This window comes from Symphalangus syndactylus, chromosome 6 (genome assembly GCF_028878055.3).
Source record: "Symphalangus syndactylus isolate Jambi chromosome 6, NHGRI_mSymSyn1-v2.1_pri, whole genome shotgun sequence".
In the NCBI taxonomy this organism is placed as follows: Eukaryota; Metazoa; Chordata; class Mammalia; order Primates; family Hylobatidae; genus Symphalangus; species Symphalangus syndactylus.
Window position 1 is genome coordinate 92,231,146 of NC_072428.2, and position 23,055 is coordinate 92,254,200.

General features: G+C 40.5%; 1 protein-coding gene and 1 pseudogene across 1 annotated transcript in view; both read right to left on the reverse strand.

Annotated features, from left to right (window-relative positions):
* The window catches only part of RSBN1L (round spermatid basic protein 1 like), a 97,809-nt gene that overhangs the window by 57,937 nt on the left and 16,817 nt on the right, over positions 1-23,055 (reverse strand). The window lies entirely within an intron of this gene.
* Positions 3,061-5,819, reverse strand: LOC129484827 (farnesyl pyrophosphate synthase-like; annotated as a pseudogene).

Consider the following 23,055-nt stretch of genomic DNA (forward strand, 5'->3'; position numbering starts at 1 on the left):
ACGGTGACGCGTGCCTGTAAATCCCAACTCCTTGGGAGGCTGAGGCAGCAGAATCGCTTGAACCCAGGAGACGGAGGTTGCAGTGAGCAGAGATCGTAACACTGTACTCCAGCCCAGGCAACAGAGTGGGTGAGACTCCACCTCAAAACAAAACAAAACAAAAAGATAAATCTATCAGAAATAACCACGGCACGGCAACTTGATAAGAGATGGGAAATATGAAAAGATCGACATTAAGAGAAGAAAAAGTCAAAATGTGATGGAAACTGATGTAAAGAGGTTTTTTTTGTTAGTTTAAGTTTTTCCTTGGTTTCTTACTGATCAAAAGAAAGAAATGTTTCTAAACATCTGTTTAAAATAACTTGTGGTGGGGCATGGTGGCTCATGCCTGTAATCCTAGCACTTTGGGAGGCCTAGGTGGGCGGATCACCTAAGGTCAGGAGCTCCAGACCAGCCTAACCAACATGGAGAAACCCCATCTCTACTAAAAATACAAAATTAGCCAGGCGTGGCGGCGCATGCCTGGAATCCCAGCTACTCAGGAGGCTGAAGCAGGAGAATCACTTGAACTCAGGAGGCGGAGGTTGCGGTGAGCTGAGATCACACCATTGCACTCCAGTCTGGGCAACAAGAGCGAAACTCCATCTCAAAAAAACAAAAACAAACAAAAAAGCCTTGTTATTTCTAGAAGACGTTTTTGCAAGCCCCACAGTAACCAAAAAGCAAAAACCTATCATAGATATCCTTAAAAAAAAAGCAATGAATTAAAACATACTACTAGAGAAAAATCACTTAAACACAAAAGGAAAACAGGAAGAAAGAAGAGAGGAAAACAACCAGAAAACAAGTCCTTATCTATTTGAATAAAAATAGACTAAACTATCCAATTAAAAGACATAAATTGTTGGGAGGCCAAGACGAGTGGAATGCTTGAGCCCAGGAGTTCAAGACCAGCCCAGCAACATAGCGAGACTCCAATCTCTACAAAAAATACAAAAATTAGCCAGGCCAGGTGGTACATGCCTGTAGTCCCAGCCACTCGGTAGGCTGGGGTGGGAGGACCACCCGAGCCCCAGAGGCATAGGTTACAGTGAGCCGAGATGGCACCACTGCACTCCAGCCTGAGTGACATGGTGAAACCCCATCTCAAAAAAAAAAAAGAAAAGAAAAAATTAGCCAGGCATGGTGGCACGCACCTGTAGTCCCAGTTACCTGAGAGGCTGAGGCAGGGGGATCACTTGAGCCTGGGAAGTCGGAGCTGCAGTGAGCCATGATCACATCACTGCACTCCAGCCTGGGTGACAGAGAGAGACCCTATCTCAAAAAAAAGGGGGCAGGGGGGTGGGGGGGCAGCAAATGATCTAAATAAGATATTTTTCAAAAAACATACAAATGGCCAACAGGTACATGAAAAAAGAATCAACATCACTAATTATCAGGAAAACGCAAATTAAAACCATGAGATAGCGTCTGACCCAAGTTAGAATGGCTTTTATCAAAAAGACAAAAAAAAAAAAAAAACAGATGCTGGCAAGGATGCAAAAAAGGAGAACACTTGTACACTGTTGGTGGAAATGCGAACTAGTACAACCAATATGGAAAACAGTATGAAGGTTCCTCAAAAAATTAAAAATAGAACTACCATATGATCCAGCAATCCTACTGCTGAGAACATACCCAAAATAAAGGAAATCAGTATATCAAAGAGATATCTGCACTTCCATGTTTACTGTACTATTTACAATAACCAAGATAGAGAATCAACCTAAGGTTTCATCAACGAATGAATGGATAAAAAAATGTAGTACATATACACAATGGAATATTATTCAGCCTAAAAAGGGAAGGAAATCTCATCATTTGCAGCAATGTGGATGGAACTGGAGGTCACTATGTTAAATGAAATAAAGCAGGTACAGAAATTCTGCATGTTCTCACTCATATGTAAGAACTTAAATGGCCGGGCGCGGTGGCTCACGCTTGTAATCCCAGCACTTTGGGAGGCCGAGGTGAGCGGATCACGAGGTCAGGAGATCGAGACTACGGTGAAACCCCGTCTCTACTAAAAATACAAAAAATTAGCCGGGCGTGGTGGTGGGCGCCTGTAGTCCCAGCTACTCGGAGAGGCTGAGGCAGGAGAATGGCGTGAACCCGGGAGGCGGAGCTTGCAGTGAGCCGAGATCGCGCCACTGCACTCCAGCCTGGGTGACAGAGTGAGACTCCATCTCAAAAAAAAAAAAAGAACTTAAAAAGTGTATCTAATGAAGGTAAAGAGTTGATTAGCGGTTACCAGAGGCTAGGAAGGGCAGGAAGAAGGGAAGGATGAAGACAGTTGATTAATAGGTACAAAATACAGTTACAAGAGCCAGGCTCACATACATGTAATCCCAGCTACTAAGGAGGCTGATGTATGAGAATCACTTGAGGCCAGGAGTTTGAGAACAGCCTGGGCAACATAATGACATCCGCATCTCTAAAAAAAAAAAAAAAAAAGTTTTTGTTTGTTTTTTAATTAGTTGGGCATGATGGCACATGCCTGCAGTCCAAACTACCCAGGTGGATCCCTTGAGTCCACGAGTTCAAGGATGAAGCAAGCTATGAACCCTGCACTGCAATTCTAGCTTGGCCGACAGAGTAAGACCCCATCTCTAAAAAGATAAAAATAAACCCAATGGGAGGATCACCTGACCCCAGGAATTCAAGGCTGCAGTGAGCTATGGCCATGCCATTACATTCCAGACTGGGTGACAGAGTAAGACCCTGTCTCTAAAATAAATATCAAAAAATAAGCCTGAGAAACATAGCAAGATCCTGTCTCTACAAAAACCTTTAAAAAAAAAAATTACCCAGGCATGGTGGTACACACCTGGAGTTCTAGCTACTCAGTGGGCTGCAGTGAGCTATGCTAGTGTCATGGCACTGCTGCCTGAGTGACAGAGCAAAACCCTATCTCTACAAGAAAAATTAGAATAAATATGTCAACAATCCATTTATCTGGAATCTTCAGAATTATCTGCCAGATAACAGAAGACTGCCATTTTTTAACTATTCTCCTGACTTTTTAAAATGTACTATATACTTCCTTGCTTCCTAAAATATATCTTCATTATGACAAAAATTTTAACTCTCATCATTCTCATATTGATTACCTCAAAAATAGAAAAAATTTTTAAAAATTATTCAAAACTAAAAATTTGTTGTTGAGTCTCATTTCATTTTATTCTGTCTTTTAATTCTCAGATGTCATTTATCACTACAGGAAAGAGAGGTAACAGCTCTAACTTCTGGCAATCACCTAAAGGACCATTCTTATTTTTTCTGTGCTAAGAAACTAAACAAGGTCCATTAGTACTATACTGTTTAGTAATCATGTTATCTATCTGTATTACAGGAAATTTCACACTGTATTCAGGTTACAGATATCTGTGTTACCATCCTCCTCCCCACCCACATAAACTCCACGAGTAGAGAAGGCTTTCTTTCAATAAATGCTTGTTTTATGCATGAAACAGGTTCTGTGATAAAGTGAGAAATTACTGCGTTATTTTCTACAGTAAATCAATGACTTTCTCTTGCATAAGGTGCTCTTGGTTCATCTTTGTTAATCCTTCCTTCTTTTCCTTTGCCATGCTACACCAGAGAAGGAAATTCTTAGTCCTTAAGTCTTCCAGGAATAGTTCTCAAATTTAGCCCCCTTATCTAACTGGCCTATTCATTTTTTACAGTAAGTTCTATGACTGAATGAAACTACTCCTCCCTAACATTAAGGATCCACAATTTTTCTAGGTGTAAGTATAGGACAAACAATTTTCCCCGAAAGATAATGGGCTAATTTCCTTCTTAAGTAGAGCTCTTTTTTTTTAAACTTACAAATTGTATATATTTATGGTGTACATGATGTTTTGATGAATACATTGTAAAATGGTTAAATCAAGCTATTTAACAAATATATGCATTACTTCACATACTTATCTTTTTGTATGTGGTGAGAACACTTAAAATCTACTTAGCAATTTTCACATCTACAACGTATTAACTGTAGTCACCATGATATACAATAGATCTCTTGAACTTATTTCTCCTAACTGAAATTGTGTATCCTTTGAACATCTCCCCAATCCCCCAGCATCTGGTAACCACCATTTTACACTTTTTCTATGAGTTTGACTATTTACACCTCACATATAAATGAGATCAAAAGGCATTTGTCTTTCTGTGTCTGGCTTATTTCATTTAGTACAATATCCTCCAGATTCATCCATGTTGTTGCAAATGAAATGACAGGGTTTCTTTTGTTTTCTTTCTTTTTCTGCTTTTGTTTTTGTTTTTAAGGTTACACAATAATTTATTGAGAGCCTCCTCTCCCTGCCCTTGCAGTCTACAGGCCACTTCTTCCGCTCATAGATTTTGTGTGCTAGCCCCTGGAAGATAGCTGGGGGCAGGGGCACCGCATACTGCCACATGAGACCCATAAAGTGGCTCTGTCTTCCTCAGACTGCAAGAACACAGCTGGTAGATCCAGCTCCTCATACAGTGCCTTCAGCGGGTCCACCTTCTTGGCCTCCTTCTCCCGTAATTCTCCTGCAGGATCTGATCATTGTTCTGGAGTGGCCTGTTGCAGACACTGAACCACCAGCCAGCTGCATTTGTTGTCCTGGATGTCAGTGCCAACTTTGCCAGTCACAATGGGGTCCCCAAAGAGGTCAAAGTAATCATCTCGAATCTGAAAGAACTCTCCCATCTCCAGCAGGTCTTCCTGGCATTGGTGTGTTCCTTCTTCCCGGCAATGCCTACCATATACATGGCTGCAGCTACAGGAATCGATTGTAGTTGACAATAGATTTGTACCTCTTTTCAGTGAATCTGCCAAGATCCACCCTGCCCTGGGAGGGCTGTGATGAGGTCCAGAGTCTGCCCAATCTCAGTCTGACAGAAACTCTGCAGGAAGAGCTTGATCAGGTTCAGGTAATAGGGCTGCTCCAGGCAACAGAGCATGTATCTCTATTGAACTTATTTCTCCTAACTGAAATGGTGGTAGATACAGCAAGCGGTAGATACATGCTTACAGAAGCACAACATCATTGATGGCATCCAAATCTACGTCTGGCTTCTGATACCAGCCGATCTGCCCCTGGCAGGTGAATGAGGATGAATCCATGCTGTCATCTGACACCAGGAAGAAAGTTTGCAGTAGTTCCACACACCAGCTCACAGTCAGGGCCCACTCAAGACTATCAGCATCCTGTTTCCCTGGCTCCACCAGCTCCTGGAATGATACCAGCACCATTAAACCCTGGTGATACTTGCCTCCAATGGCATTGTACTCCAGGATCTTCTCGAGTCGGGCAATAGCACTCCTGTCTCTGGGTGCCCCATCTCATTCTCAGTCAGCACCCTGACAATCCAGGAGAAATGCTGAATGAATTCCTGCTTTTCTTGGGCATAAACATCTGATTTCTGGTCTCCATTCATTCCGAGGGAGAAGCAAAGTGCTCTGTTCTTGGATGTGGGTTCCTGCTTGGTGGATTTCCTTCTTTCTTAAGGCTGAATAATATATCCACAGTGTATATATATCAACATTTTCTTTATCCATATATCTCTTGATGGAAACTTAGCTTGACTCCATATCTTGGCTATTGTGAATAATGCTGTAATGAACATGGGAGCATAGTAATTTCCTTTCTTTTGGGTATATACTCAGCAGTAGGACTGCTGGATCACACGGTAGTTCTATTTTTAATTTTCTGAGGAATCACTATATTGTTTTCCATAGAAGCTGTACTAATTTACATTCCTACTAATGATGTACAAGGGTTCCCTTTCTCCACATCTTCACCATCTGCAGAGCTTTGTTAAAAAAAAAAAAAAAAAGCTCTTACAATACCAAAAAAACTTAAAAAATTAAATTTTAAAAATAGCAAAATAAAAAAAGGAACAAAGGACATAAAACAGCAAGTTTCAAAGAATGTTAATGTTAAAAAAAGAAATGGAAAAAAGCTCAACCTTACCAGTATTCAAAGAGATACAAATTAGAACAGTAGGAAACCATTTCTCACCTATCAAACTGACTATTTAAAAAAAAAATAAGAATAACGAATGCTGGCAAAGGTAAAGTGAATAGGCACTTCTACACAATGAGTTTAAGAAAAGACAGTCTTATGGAGGACAATTTAACAATATGTAGAACAAACTTTAAAACAGATCAATCCTTTGATTCCATAATTCCACTGCTAGAATTTAATAAAAAGGAGGCAAACCTGCACAAATACAGTTGTCCATCATCCATGTGGGATTAGTTCCAGGACACTCCCATAAATACCTAAATCCATGTACCAAAATTTGTGGATGCTCAAGTCGCTTATATAAAATTACGTAGTATTTGCATATATAACCTATGCACATTCTCCCATACTTTAAATCATCTCTAGATTACTTATAATACCTAATATAATGTAAATACTACGTAAATAGTTGTTAGACTGTATTGTTTACTTTATATCATTTTTATTGTTGTACTGTTATTTTTCACTGCTTTTTTCCAAATACTTTTGATGGATGGTTGGCTGAATACACAGATGCAGAATCCACGGATGAAGAGGGCCAACTGTATAGCTAGCTATACAAGGGTCCTCATCCCCCATTATTTACAATAGTAACTGTAAATAACTTTAAAATAATTTTTTTTTTTTTTTGAGACAGGGTCTCACTCTGTCGCCCAGGCTGCAGTACAGTGGCACGAACATGGCTCAGTGCAGTCTTGACTTGCCCAACTCAAGTGATCCTCCCACCTCAGTTTCCCAAGTAGCTGGAACCACAGGCACACGCCACCATGCCAGGCTAGTTTTTTATATTTTTTGTAGAGACGGGGTTTCACCGTGTTGCCCTGACTGGTCTCGAACTCTGTCCACCTCCGCCTCCCAAAGTGCTGGAATTACAGATGTGAGCCATCACATCTGCAATAACTTAAATTTTAATTATGGAGAATTGATTAAAGTTGGGTATACTCATACAATGAAAAATTATGAAGTCATTAATGTTTAAAGAGTCAAAATCTATAAAAGGATCCCAAGACTATCATATATACATGTGTATGAATACATGTATATACACATATATGTATATATACATGTATGCATATGTGTTTGCACATATGTATATATACACATACAGCTATCTTAAGGAAAATTGATTAAAAGTTTATAAAAAGAAAAGTCAAACTTCCCACTCCACCCACACCAAATAGTTGAGATTATTTCACTCTCATCCCTTAAGGAAAACACTGAACTTCCATTTTTGAAGAAACTAAATAGGCTTCAAGACTCAGGCACCCCAGGTAAGGCAAAGGATGTATCTAAAAACAAGCTGGCTGTACTTCCCTAAAACGCTTAAACTGAATTAAATTTAGAAAGGAGATATGGAAAATTAAAAATACAATAGCAAAACTGAAAAACTTAATTAAAACGTTACAATATAAAGGTGAGATAATCTCCCAAAAAGCTGAACAAAAGGCAAAAAAAGTAGAAAACAGCAAAATAAGGTGACCTAAAAGGATCTATTCAGGAGATCCTATATCAAATTAACTGAAATCTCGGGGAGGGGGGGCGGGGAATTCAGAATTTTATAGGGAAGAAAAATATCAAATAAATAATACAATAAATTTTCCCAAAAAAGATCAGTCTCCCGAATGAAAGATTTCATAAGGGATGAGTACAAAGAATGGAATCCACCACCATGGTCCCCTCCTCACACAGACACTACACACACAATTATGAAATTTCAGTACACTGGGATAAATAAAAGATCCTAAAACCCTCTAGAGGAGAGTAAAAAATAAATAGATCACATAAAAGATCAGGTAACTATGGAAATGAACTCTTCAACAATAACAGTACACAGATGCTAGCTAAAAAGCAATACAGCAATGCCTTCAAAATTGCGAATGAAAATAATTTTTAACCTACAATTTTATAATCTGCCAAACTATCAATCAAGTATGCAGGAAGGCATATTCAGACAAGCAAAAATTTTTAAAAAATTACCACATATGCATGCTGTCACAGGAAGTTATTTGAGGGCGTGCTCAAGTAAATTAAGGAGTAGTAAACAAAGGAAGACAATGTGAGATCGGAGGACCCAGCATCAAAGAGCAGATGAGAATGTATTAAAATAAACACTGTGCAGATGGCTCAGCGGATAACTAGTTCAGGCTGAAGTGCAAGAATGGAGCTCTTAAAAACAAGACCTCCAGAAACAAAGGGGGAGCTGGCAAATTATCTCTTATCACAGAACACAGAGAATAGAGAGAAAATGAAGCAATGGATACATAAGTAAATGAAAAAGAGAGGCAATTTTTAACTACACAAAAATGAAGAAAGCCATATAAAAAGGATCTCTCCCTGATCTGCATTACACAGCATTTGCAGAGTCATTATAAGCACTGATTATTGCTTTAACTAAGGTATGTGGAATTATTAAAAAGGAAAGAAGCTAGGTTATAGAAGTGGTCATTCTGGCCAGGCTCAGTGGCTTACACCTGTAATCCAAACACTCTGGGAGGCTGAGGCAGGAGGTTTACTTGATGCCAGGAGGGCAAGACCAGCTTGGGGAAGAAAGTGAGGCCTTGTCTCTACAGGAAAAAAAAAAAAATTGTTTTTTAATTAGCTTAGTATGGTGGGACAGGCCTGTAGTCCCTGCTACGAACCGAGCCACTGCACTCTAACCTGGTGACAAGCGAGTCTGTCTTGAAAAAAATACTAAAAATAAAAATAAATAAAAAATAAAAGTGATAATTCTTATCTAACATAACAAGAATGCACTATATGTCTAAAACTAACTAAAAAAAAGTAATACGAGCATTTTATTCAGAAATCTGGAATTAAAAGCAAACGGGGGGCCGGGCATGGTGGCTCACGCCTATAATCCCAGCACTTCAGGAGGCCAAGGCAGACAGATCACCTGAGGTCAGGAGTTCGAGACCAGCCTCACCAACATGGAGAAACCCCGTCTCTACTAAAAATATAAAACTAGCTGGGCGTGGTGGCACATCTGTGTAATCCCAGCTACTCGGGAGGCTGACGCAGGAGAATCGCTTGAACCCAGGAGGCAGAGGTTGCAGTGAGCCGAGAGAGCGCTACTGCACTCCAGCCTGGGCAACAAGAGCAAAACTCCGTCTCAAAAAAAAAAAAAAAAAAAAAAAAGCAGATAATGGCCAGGCACAGTGGCTCGCACCTGTAATCCCAGCACTTTGGGAGGCCGAGGCGGGCAGATCACGAGGTCAAGAGACTGAGACCATCCTGGCCAACATGGTGAAACCCCATCTCTATTACAAATACAAAAATTAGGCCAGGCACAGTGGCTCACACCTGTAATCCCAGCATTTTCGGAGGCCAAGGCGGGAGAATCACTTGAACCCAGGAATGCAGAGGTTGCAGTGAGCCGAGATCGCACCACTGCACTCCAGCCTGGGCAAGAAGAGCGAGACTATGTCTCAAAAAAAAAAAAAAAAAAAAAAAAAAAAATTAGCTCGGTGTGGTGGCATGCACCTGTAGTCCCAGCTACTAGGGAAGTTGAGGCAAGAGAATCGCTTGAACCCGAGAGGCGGAAGTTGTGGTGAGCCTAGATCGCGCCACTGCACTCCAGCCTGGGCGACAGAGCAACGCTCTGTCTCAAAAAAAAAAAAAAAAAAAAAAGCAGATGGGATACTAAACGAGCTGAGGAACATGAAATGAATAGGGAAAGCTAGGGACACTTCTTACTATAAATTTTTCAATATTTTTAAATTAAATTTTATTTTTAAAATTTACAGTTATTGTCTTCCTCCCCAAAACCCTCAACTCCAGTCTAATCATGAGAACAACATCAGACAAATCCCAGTTGGGAGACATTCCACAAAATACCTAACTGGTACACCTCAAACAATCAAGGTCATTAAAAGCAATGGAAGTCTGAGATACTGTCTCAGCCAAAAGGAGTCTAAGGAGACATGATGATTAAATGTAATACAGTATCCTGGATGGGATCCTTGAACAGAAAAAGGGTGTAAGACAAAATACTAAGGAAATTCTAAATAAAGTATGGACTTTAGTTAATAATAACGCATCACTACTGTTTCTTAACTATGATAAACGTGCTAAATAAATGTAAGATGTTAATAATGGTGTATGGGAATTCTGTACCACCTTTGCAACTTTTCTGTAAATCTAAAACTACTCTGAAATGAAATGCTTACTAAAAAACTTATAAAGGCAAAACTTAGTTAATTAGAAATACAGACAGATACACATGTATATGTATGTGTGTATAAATTTAACAATATATAACAGAAGCGCTACAAGACACACTGTTAACTAAAAAAAAAGCAGGTTACAGAAAAAGGCATATATATAGTATATTTAGGTTTTTAAAAATAAACTAGATAATCTTGGCCAGGCGCAGTGGCTCATGCCTGTAATCCCAGCACTTTGGGAGGCAGGCTGATCACCTGAGGTCGGGAGTTCTCAAAAAATAACATAACACAACATAACATTAACATAACATAAAATAGTAAACGATACAATCTCTTCTGTGTGTGTGTGTTTACATTTGTACATATGTAAATGTACGGAACACTTAAAAGGGCTTACCCCTGGCCGGCGCCATGGCTCATGCCTGTAATCCCAGCACTTTGGGAGGCCAAGGCAGGCGGATCACCTGAGGTCAGGAGTTCGAGACCAGCCTGGCAAACATGGTGAAACCCCGTTCATACTAAAAATACAAAAAATTAGCCATGAGTGGTGGTGCATGCCTATAAACCCTGTCTCTACTAAAAATACAAAATAAGCTGGGTATGGTGATGCATGCCTGTAATCCCAGCTACTTGGGAGGCTGAGGCAGGAGAATCGACTGGACCCAGGAGGCAGAGGTTGCAGTGAGCAGAGATCACACCACTGCACTCCAGCTTGGGCCACAAGAGCAAAATTCCATCTCAAAAAAAAAAAAAAAAAAAGGGGGGAGGGGGGTGCTTATCCCTAGGGAAGAAAGAAAAAGAACTTCTGGTTTTTATTTCATTTACTTCCTAAATTATTTGAAACTTCTACAACAGAAAGGGATTCATGGGGCTGGGCGCGGTGGCTCACGCCTGTAATCCCAGCACTTTGGGAGGCCGAGGCAGGCGGATCACGAGGTCAGGAGATCGAGACCATCCTGGCTAATAAGGTGAAACCCCGTCTCTACTAAAAATACAGAAAATTAGCCAGGCGTGGTAGCGGGCGCCTGTAGTCCCAGCTACTCGGGAGGCTGAGGCAGGAGAATGGCATGAACCTGGGAGGCGGAGCTTGCAGTGAGCCAAGATTGGGCCACTGCACTCCAGCCTGGGCGACAGATCGAGACTCCATCTTAAAAAAAAAAAAAAAGGAAAGGGATCCATGGCCGGGCGCAGTGGCCCATGCCTGTAATCCCAGCACTTTGGGAGGCCAAGGGAGGTGGATCACCTGAAGTCGGGAGTTCAAGACCAGCCTGGCCAACATGGTGAAACTCCATCTCTACTAAAAATACAAAAATTAGCTGGGCATGGTGATGCATGTCTGTAATCCCAGCTACTCAGGAGGCTGAGGCAGGAGAATCACTTGAACCCAGGAGGCAGAGGTTGCAGTGAACCAAGAGCGCACCACTGTACTCCCGCCTGGACGATAGAGTGAGACTCTCAAAAAAAAAAAAAGAAAAGAAAAAGAAAGGGATTCATATATTATGTATTATTTGTACAATCAAGTTGGTAGCCTAAATCTCCTTCCTGAAAGAATTAATAATTATGTTCAGATACATGCTTTTTTAAAGATTTAGAATCACTCAGTATATTAGGAGATACAAGAAAAAAACATTTCAAAGTAAAACACTGAATATATAACATACTATGTACTTACATAAACACATTAAAAAAATGTTTCCAAAGGTCTCCCTCCATTAAAACTGTTCAAGTGCTGTTCTACCTCACTTGATATACATTATCTCAATGTTATGTTATAGTTAATCAAGAGGAGAAAAAAAGGAGAAAATTAGAAATAATTATAAGGCAGCGCAAAGGCTCTTTCATGCCTGTAATCCTAGCACTTTGGGAGGTCAAGGTGGGAGGATAGCTCGAGCCCAGAAATTCAAGACCAGCCTGGGCAACACAGAGAGACCCTGCCCCTATTTAAAAAAAAAAAAAAAAAAAAATTTTTTTTTTTTTTTTGAGACAGAGTTTCACTCTTGTGTCCCAGGCTGGAGTGCAGTGGCGTGATCTCGGCTCCCTGCAGCCTCCGCCTCCCAGGTTAAAGCGATTCTCTTGCCTCGGCCTCCCAAGTAGATGGGATTACAGGTGCGCACCACCATGTCCAGCTAATTTTTGTATTTTTAGTAGATACTGGGTTTCACCATGCTGGCCAGGCTGGTCTTGAACTTCTGACCTCGTGATCCTCCCACCTCGGCCTCCCAAAGTGCTAGGATTACAGGTGTGAGCCACTGCGCCTGGCCAAAAAACATTTTTTTTAATTAACTGGGCATGGTGGCACATGCCTGCAGTCCCAGCTACTTGGGAGGCTGAGGTGGGAGGATCGCTTAAACCCAGCAGGTCACGGCTGCAGTGGGCTGTGATCATGCCACTGCACTCCAGTCTGGGCAAAGAGTGAGACCCTATCTCAAAAAATTAAAATTAGAATTAAAAAATAAATTATATATGTATTCTGAACATGCATACACACATACATTATTTATTAGGTTTAACAGTTTTTAAGAAAAAGAAGCCATACTTTTACTCAACCACAGATTTTTATGTATAGGAAATTCTTCATATAGGTTAATTTTTTTAAGAAATTACGGTGTCATAAAAATCTACACTGGAAGTTCTTAAGAAATGTTGGCCAGGCACAGTGGCTCACACCTGTAATCTCAGCACTTTGGAAGGCCAAGGCACGTGGATCACTTGAGGTCAGGAGTTTGAGTCCAGCCTGGCCAACATAGTGAAACCCCATCTCTACTAAAAACACAAAATTAGCCAGGCGAGGTGGCGCACACCTGTAATCCCAGCTACTCGAAGGCTGAGACACGAGAACTGATTGAATAAGGAGGCGGAGGTTGCGGTGAGCTGAGATTGCACCACTGTACTCCAGCCTGGGTAACAAAGCGAAACTCTGTCTCAAAAAAAAAAAAAAAAGGAGGAAAGAAAGAAATGTTAGAATTTCATACTACAGCTTTCAGTCACAATATATTGTTGCTGCACAAACATCAAACAGCCTTCACACTATCACAGTTTTGCCTGCCCTGAATATGAGCCATATGAGCCATAATTCACACCATAATAATGCAGTCCATGAAATCAATTGAACTGAGCAACAACAATGACATTCCCCACCTTCCCTCTCCTACATCCTTCCAGGAATAATGTATGGCTAGAAATGGATGAGAAAACAAGCAGGGGCAGAAGAAGAGAAATGCACAGAACTTGAAGCAGAAGGAAAAGCAGTTACATTACAAAATGATTACAATTACATAGACAAAAATAAAAATTGAAGGAAATGATGGATACAGTAAAAAGAAGAGAAAGGACTTCACGAACAGTAAATGGGAAAGAAGTGATTTATCACAGCCCCTCGCTAACACAGCTAATCAAAGCTAAAAAATCCAGTGGCTTTTCAGCCCTTTTTTCCGTGGACCTCATTGCAACATAACAAGTATTGATTCCTTCTCAAAATTTCTCCCTAAGTTTCACTGAAACTGTACTATCCTACCTGACTACTCCCTCATTCTCATAATCCTACCACCCAAACCTGCACATTTACCTAGGATCTCTCCTAGGCATTCTTCTCTCTCCTCTATACTGCCTCTAAAAATGATGTAAACTATAACCCTGTGGCAAACTAATCTCCAAATTAATCTCCCAACCCAACCCCTCTGCCAAACTCCACATCTTCATCTCCATAATATTTAACACCAAAATATCATCTTTCTAATATAAAAAAGTTCAAGTTCTCCTTCCAATTCTCTATGTTAATGGCACTTCCTCATCCAACATCCAAATACAAAAAATTTTCAGTAACACTAATAATACTTCCTTCTTCAATTTTCCCCTAACACTAATCACTTGACCAGTTCAGTTTACACTTCTGTTAAAATATTTCCGTCTTTTTTTCCCTTTCCGTAGTCACCACCTAGTGTATTCCCACTAGCTTTTGAAAGAAAGGGTTTCCGTACCTATACTTTCCTTTCCACCAAGTAAGCACAGTGACCAAAAAAGATTCCTTAAATGTATAGTTTACCATGTCACTCTCTTCTGCTTAAAACGAATGAACAAACCAACCCAGCTTACCTCTGCCTATCTAAAAACAGAAAACTCCCATAATATGTCATTCAAGAATTTTCAGTTAAGACCCACTTTCTTAGGCCGGGCGTGGTGGCTCACGCTTGTAATCCCAGCACTTTGGGAGGCCAAGGCGGGCGGATCACGAGGTCAGGAGATCGAGACCACGGTGAAACCCTGTCTCTACTAAAAATACAAAAAAATTAGCCGGGCGTGGTGGCAGGCGCCTGTAGACCCAGCTACTCGGAGAGGCTGAGGCAGGAGAATGGCGTGAACCTGGGAAGCGGAGCTTGCAGTGAGCTGAGATCGGGCCACTGCACTCCAGCCTGGGTGACAGAGTGAGACTCCGTTTCAAAAAAAAAAAAAGACCTACCTTCTTTAGCCTTTTCAACTATTCACCCACATATATAACAAGATTCCAGACTACTTGATTCATTATTACTCAAATGTCTTACTCCAATATTTTTACTAATATCCCTTAGCTAAAATGCGATTGCCCATCCCAATTCCACCTGCCCAAATCCTACACATCCTGTAAGATCTACGGTGAAATTCAGCTTCTCCCACTAAGCACTCCTTGATGCCCACAACCACAAATGATCACATCCTCCTCCTCCCTCATTTATAATTTGAATTCTGATTTTTTGTATAACTGCTCAATCTGCCCTCCTGGTTTTTAAGCTCCTTTGCAATTATCATATCTTGCTCTTCTTTGCTACCTTCTGTAGAACCTAGAATGGTGCTTTGCATCTAAGTGATGCTCAGTGTGAATGAAGTTTCCAGGGGGCAAAAGATTTAAGTAAAAAGAAAGAAATTACTATTGATAAGCATTTGAAGGCAATCATAGAAGACAAATAAAAAAGCAATACACAGAAAAAAAAAATAAAATTACCAACAATAAGCAGTGTCTTTTACATTGCAGCTATTTATCTCTCCAATTAAATTAAAAATTATCTCAAGGCAAGAAATAGAAAGTTCTCCTCTTTGTATCTCCCTTTCTTCCACCACCACCCAAGCACAAAGCAGGCCATAAATAAGTGTTTGTTAAATCCACATAAGAAAAAAAGCAGCAGGTTGGGCACAGTGGCTCACCCCTGTAATCCCAGCACTTTGGGATGCCGAGGCAGGCAGTCACTTGAGGTCATTTGACCAAAATGGTGAAACCCCATCTCTACTAAAAATACAAAATGTAGCCAGGCATGGTGGCCCACGCCTGTAATTCCAGCTACTCGGGAGGCTGAGGGATGGGAACCTGGGAGGCTGATGTCACAGTGAGCCAGGATCACACCACTGCACTCCAGCCTGGGTGATAGAGTGAAACTCTGTCTCAAAAAAAAAAAAAGAAAAAGAAAAAGAAAGAAACCCTAAATGTAGTGTGATATAATGGAAATAATTCAGGCTTTGTAATTATACATATTAAGCTCAAATTCTAGCTCTGCCAATAACGGATCAAGTGACACAAAGCAAGTTACTTAATCGTGTTGTGCCTCAGCAGTCTCATCTGTATAGATAATAACACTTGTCTTCTACAATTTTTTTTTTTTAACGGAGTTTCGCTCTTGTTGCCCAGGCTGGAGTGCAATGGCACGATCTCAGCTCACCGCAACCTCTGCCTCCCGGGTTCAAGTGATTCTCCTGCCTCAGCCTCCCGAGTAGCTGGGATTACGGGCATGCAGCACCACGCCCGGCTAATTTTGTATTTTTCGTAGACCCAGGGTTTCTCCATGTTGGTCAGTCTGGTCTTGAACTCCCAACCTCAGGTGATCCACCCACCTTGGCCTCCCAAAGTGCTAGGATTATAGGCGTGAGCCACCACGCCCAGCCCGTCTTTTACAATTTTTATAACAAGGCAACATATGCATTATTTCCAACACTATGCACAATACCTAATTTTAAGCACTGGACAAATATAGCTATTATTATTAAATATCAACAGAATTTTATTACAAAAGCACCCAGTAACAAACAGTGACAAAAATACTACAATAACAATAGTCACAAGAACACACAAAGAGGAAGAGGAAAACAAAAAAAGACACATACAGCTGGGAACAGTGGCTCACACCTGCAATCCCAGCACTTTGGAGGACAAGGTGGGAGGATGGTTTGAGGCCAGGAGTTCAAGGCCAGCCTGGACAACATGGCGAGACCCTTTCTCTATAGAAAATACAATAATTAGCCAGGCATAGTGGTGCACACCTATAGTACTGGCTACTCAGAAGGCTCAGTCAGATGGATCACTTGAGCCCAGGAGTCTGAGGCTGCAGTGAGCCATGATCACACCACTGTACTCCAACCTGAGCAACAGAGTGAGACCTTGTCTCTAAAAAAGTTTTTTTTTTAAATACATATATACATAAAAACCATGTCAGGCATAACATGATAAAGTGGCCTGTGAAAAATTTTAGCTCAGGTTTTCCTCACTAAACTATCAGAAAAGATTGGTCTCCAGAACAGAAATAAACGCATTTCTTCTGTTCTCAACATATTATAAAATCAAGACATGAAGTACTAAGACATTGTAGGTGGTATCTGGTTACAGAATTAAATCACTTTAAATCACTGAATCGTGTGTCTATAGCTACTATATCAAACGTGATTCTTTCACATATATACAACCTGGGGCATTCTTAGACCTCTAAGTCCACATTATACAATTACATTATTTATTACAATTTAAATTATACTCTGTAATGCAAATGGTAAATCATATACATAGTTCTTAATGATAACAATATGTGTGGGCATATATAACTATGGGAACCAGACTCTTGTTGTATTTGTTATATACTCTTAGTTACACTTTTTCACACAACCAAAGTTCTACATTTTTTAAAAGTTGTATATTTAGCTAACATTATTAGATACACACCTACAGATGCTTTATTCAGTTGGAATCTTAATTCAGTTGGAATGTGCTCCAAATCAAATTTTCCAAAACCCACATACATTATGTGCCCTAATATATGTGCAATGAGAAACTGGTTCAGACTTCCAAAGCTAAGTCATAAGAAGACTTGCTGTTTCCACCTATGTCTCTGGGTGTCAAGACTCTTGGAGTCCTGAGCTGCCACGTAAGAAATCCAACTTCCTAATTAACAGGCCATGTGGAATGGTCCTGAAACAACTTGGAGAAACAGAAGGGTTCACTCAGTTAGTTCAGTATCTAGCCATCCATAACACAGCAACAGGCATGTGAGTAAAGTCATCTTGGACCTTCCATACCAGACCAGCCACCAACTCAACACCAATGAGCAACTCCAGTCAACACTGCATGAAGCAGAGGAAATCACCCAGCCAATCATGCCAGAATTTGTGATTCACAAAATCATCTGATATAATAAAAGTTATTGTTTCAAACCACAAAATTTTAGGGCAGTTTGTTATGCATTAAGAGATAATTCAGCCTTCACAAAGTCTTATTATAGATAATGAAAAAGGTGTTTTGTTTAAGTATATACAAGACATGCACTGACTCTAGAAAAATGTTAAAGTAGAAAATTGTCTTACAAAATACACTGATGGGCCAGGTGCGGTGGCTCACACCTGTAATCCTAGCACTTTGAGAGGCTGGGGCAGGCAGATTGCTTGAACCCAGGAGTTTGAGACCAGCCTTGCAAACATGAAAAACCTCATCTCTATAAAAAATACAAAAAATTAGCCAGGTGTGGTGGTGCACCTGTAGTCCCAGTTACTCAGGAGACTGAGGTGGGAGGATCAACTGAGCCCAGAACTTGAAGCCGTGATTGCACCACTGCCCACCAGCCTAGGCAACAGTGAGACTCAGTCTCAAAAAATATAAAACAAAATACACTGATACATTAAAATCAAGGAGTGAAGGGCTAAAAGAAAAAATGCTTAATATATACAATGTCAGAGGTATAAAGAGAATCAAACACCTTGAAATTATTTCCTCCCTTAACTTCTGTGACATTGTAGAGCTCGCTTTTCCTATCTAGTTGCCATGAATATTAGTTCATATAATGTTGTCTCCCCCCACAACTCCTTTATCTCTTTGTTGAAATTATACCATACTGCCCTTTCAAAGTTTCTCTCAAATATCTCCTCTCCTACATCTCTTCTCCCTTTCTTTTTTGAGACACAGTCTCGCTCTGTCGCCCCAACTGGAGTGCAGTGGCACGATCTCGGCTCACTGCAGCCTCCGCCTCCCAGGTTCCAGAGATTCTCTTGCCTCAGCCTCCCAAGTAGCTGAGATCACAGGCACACACCACCACGCCCAGCTAATTTTTGTATTTTGTAGTAGAGCCAGGGTTTCACCATGTTAGCCAGGCTGGTCTTCAACTCCTGACCTCAGGTGATCCGCCCGCCTCAGCCTCCCAAAGTGCTCAGATTACAGGCGTGACCAGCCACACCCGGCACCTTGTCCCTTTCTTAACTGCCTTAGTATCTGCCTGCCCTCACTCCCACACCACAACTTTCTACCTATGGTATTTAACTTACTGTAGTATATATCATAAGTATCCTGCTACATTGTTTAAGCTACTTGGAGGCAAAGATTGTATTTATCGATTTTGCCATTTTTCTTAACACTTTGCCACAATATCTAAGAACCAAAAATGTTTATCTCTGCTAATCTCAGATTTCACAGACAAAAACAATGCTTGAAGTACCACAAAGTATTTTACTATAATTCATTCTGTTTCTGATTACAATTGTATAGCTTCTCACTGTTATAAAATAATATATCCAATTATCAATTATATGTAGAAAAACCAGTCTTTTTTATATACTAGTAATAATCTCACAAAAATATACTAGGAAAAACTCCCAATCATAAAAATAAAAATACTAGAAGAAAACTTACAATCTGTATTAAATACCAATAAAAATCTCTAAGGCGATATAAAATAATATAAGACTATGCCAGGCACAGTGGCTGACGCGCCTGTAATCCCAACTTTGGGAGGTCAAGGAGAGAGGATTCCTTGAGGCCAGGCAACATGGCAAAACTCTCTCTACAAAAAATAAAATAAAAAACAGCTGGGAGTGGTGTCGCTCACCTGTAGTCCTAGCTACTCAAGAGGCTAAGATGGGAAGATAGCTTAAGGCCAGCAGTTCCAGACTGCAATGAGCTATGATCACGCCACTGCACTCCAGTCTGGGCAACAGAGCAAGACCCTGTCTCCTTTGAAAAAAAAAAAAAAAAAAAGAATATAAGAATAGATAGGCCAGACACAGTGGCTCAATGCCTCATGCCTGTAATCTCAGCACTTTGGGAGGCCGAGGCAAGCGGATCACCTGAAGTCAGGAGTTCAAGACCAGCCTGGTCAACATGGTGAAACCCTGTCTCTACTAAAAATACAAAAAATAGCCGGGCGTGGTGGCGCACACCTGTAATTCCAGCTACTCGAGAGGCTGAGGCAGGAGAATCGCTTGAACACAGGAGGCGGAGGTTGCAGTAAGCCAAGATGGAGCCACTGCACTCCAGCCTGGGGGACAGAGCAAGACACCGTCTCGGAAAAAAAAAAAAAAGATGAAAATACACATGCAGCTTTAAGTACAAAGATAATTCTGTCATGACTATAATTTCCTCCTAATTTAATCAATAAATTTAATGAAAATATCTAGAGCATGATAGGGGGTAGAAGAACTTTACAGAATAATTCTCAAGTTAATCAAAATGGGGAAAAAAAAAAAAGGAGCCAGACGGCTGAGGCGGGAGGATCATCTGAGCCCAAGAGTTCAAGGCTGCAGTGAGCCACGATCGCACCACTACACTCCTACAGCCTGGGTGATAAAAGTGAGAGACTGTGTCAAAAAAACAAAACAAAACAAAAACAAAGAGAAAAAGACAAAGGGAATCTTGACCCAAACCTTACAGATGGAAGTTTTCAAAATGCATTGCAGACCTAAATGTGAAACCTAAACCTATAAAATGCCTAGAGAAAATCTAAGAGAAAATCCTGTGATCTAGGGTTAGGAAAAGCTTTCGAAGTTAAGAAACAAAAGATGTAAACCATAAAAGAAAAGTATACAGTGGGCTTCATTAATTTATAAATTTCTGCTATGAAAAACTGTGAAAGGCAGTATTAAGAGAAAGAAAAGACAGAGAATGGTAGAAAACATTTGCAAAACATGTATCTGATAAAGGACTTCTACCCAGAATATGTAAACAACTTTCACAATTTGGTAATAAGAAAACAACCCAATAACAGACACTTTGAACAGACAACTCATCAAAGAGATATACATATAGAAAATAAGTACATGAAAAGATGCTCAACATCACTATTCATTAGGGTAATGCAAATTAAAGCCACAATGAGGTACTACTATGCAACTACTAGAATGGCTGAAGATTTTTAAACTGGCAATATCAAGTTGGGAGTCTTTCTTGAGGGGAGGTCTGAATAAGGAAAAAACAGAGTTGGCAGAAATGAAAAATACAACCACTTTGGAAAACAGTTCAGCAGTTTCTTATGAACTTAAACACACTTAACAGCCCACTTACACTTAACAGCCCACTTACACTTAACAGCCCAACAATTCCACTGCTAGGGCCAGGCACAGTGTCTCATGCTTGTAATTCCAGCACTTTGAGAGGCTACAGCAGGCGAATCACTTGAGGCCAGGAGTTCGAGACCTTCCTGGCCAACACGGTGAGCCCCCTATCTCGACTAAAAACTTTTTAAAAATTACCCAAGTGTGGTGGCAGGCATCTGTAATCCCAGCTACTTGGGAGGCTAAGGCACAAGAATCACCTAGCCAAGATCACACCACTACACTCCAGCCTGGGCGACAGAGTGAGACTGTCACACACACAAAAAAATCCCACTGCTAGGTATTTACCCAAGAAAAATGAAAACATACATCCCCTCCAATCTTTTTTTTTTTTTTTTTTTGAGACGGAGTCTTACTCTGTTGCCTAGGAGTGCAGTGGTGCAATCTCAGCTCACTGCAACCTCTGCCTCCCAGGTTCAAGCAATTCTCATGCCTCAGCCTCCCAAGTAGCTGGGATTACAGGCACATGCCATCACGCCTGACTAATTTTTGTATTTTTAGTAGAGATGGGGTTTCACCATGTTGGTCAGGCTGGTCTTAAACTCCTGACCTCAGGTGATCTGCCCATCTCAGCCTCCCAAAGTGCTGGGATTACAAGCATGAGTCACCACATCCAGCCCACTACAAGATTTTTTTTTTTTTTTGAGATGGAGTCTCACTCTGTCACCCAGGCTGGAGTGCAGTGGTGCCATCTCAGCTCACTGCAAGCTCCGCCTCTCGGGTTCACGCTATTCTCCTGCCTCAGCCTCCCGAGTAGCTGGGACTACAGGCGCCTGCCACCATGCCCAGCTAACTTTTTTGTATTTTTAGTAGAAACGGGGTTTCACCGTGTTAGCCAGGATGGTCTCGATCTCCTGACCTCGTGATCGGCCTGCCTCAGCCTCCCAAAGTGCTGGGATTACAGGTGTGAGCCACCATGACCGGCCACCCACTACAAGATTTCTATGTGGATGTTTAGGGCAGGCTTACCCACAATCTTCAAATACTAGAAACAATCCAAATGTCCATCAACTTGTAGCAACAAATTGTGCTATCTCCACAAAAGGAATTACTACTCAGAAATAAAAATAAATGAACTGATTCATGCAACTGTACTGATGGATCTCAAAAGCAATATAACAAGTGAAAAAAGCTAGACCAAAAAAGCTAGTGTATGACTCAACTTATATGACATTCTAAAAAAGGCAAAACTATTGGGACAGAAAACAGATCACCCTTGGATTAGAGATGATGGGAGAGCACTGAGTAGCAAGACAGAACTTTCTGCGGTGATAAAAATCTGCTATGTTATTACTCTGCTGGTGGCTATCAACTATACATCAAAACTCATAAAACTATATACCTAAAAAGGGCAAATCTATTTTATATAAATTATAATTCAATAATGTTTCAAAAAGCCAGGAAAATTCTGAATAAGAGTATCGGGATTTTTGCCCTATAGATATCAAATCTATCCTAAAGATAGAGTAATGAGGGTGTTAGTTGAGCAGAAACAAACTTACAGAAGTAAATGTAAAAAAGTACAAATCTAAAAACAGAACCAACTACACATGTGATTTTAGTATGATAAACATTAGCATTCTACATCTTTGTGGAAAGGACTATTCAATAAATGATGTTAAAACAACTAATTACTGGAACAAAATTAATTTGGATTCCTAATTTTGTGTCTAAATAAATTCTAAACAGAGCAAAGATTTTAATCAATAATGTCATATAAAATAATAATAGGCTATTTAAGAAAATATTTTTATGAACTAAAGGTAGAAATAACTTTTCTAAGAAATAAAAGCCAGAACAGCCAGGTGAGGTGGCTCACACCTATAACTCCAACACAGGGAGGAGGCCAAGGCATGAGGCCAGGAATTTGAGATTAGCCTGGGTAACACAGCAAGACTGTGTGTCTGTTTTTAAAAAAAGGAAGAGAGAGGCCGGGCGTGGTGGCTCACGCCTGTAATCCCAGCACTTTGGGAGGCCGAGGTGGGCAGATCATGAGGTCAGGAGATCGAGACCATCCTGGCTACTAACATGGTGAAACCCCGTCTCTACTAAAAATACAAAAAATAAGCTGGGCATGGCGGTGTAGTCCCAGCTACTTGGGAGGCTGAGGTAGGAACAGAGTGAGACTCCGTCTCAAAGAAAAAAAAAAAAAGAACAGGAAGAGAGAAAAATAAAAGCCAAAAAATTAAATTACTGATCAATCTGAGTACATAAAAACATAAAAC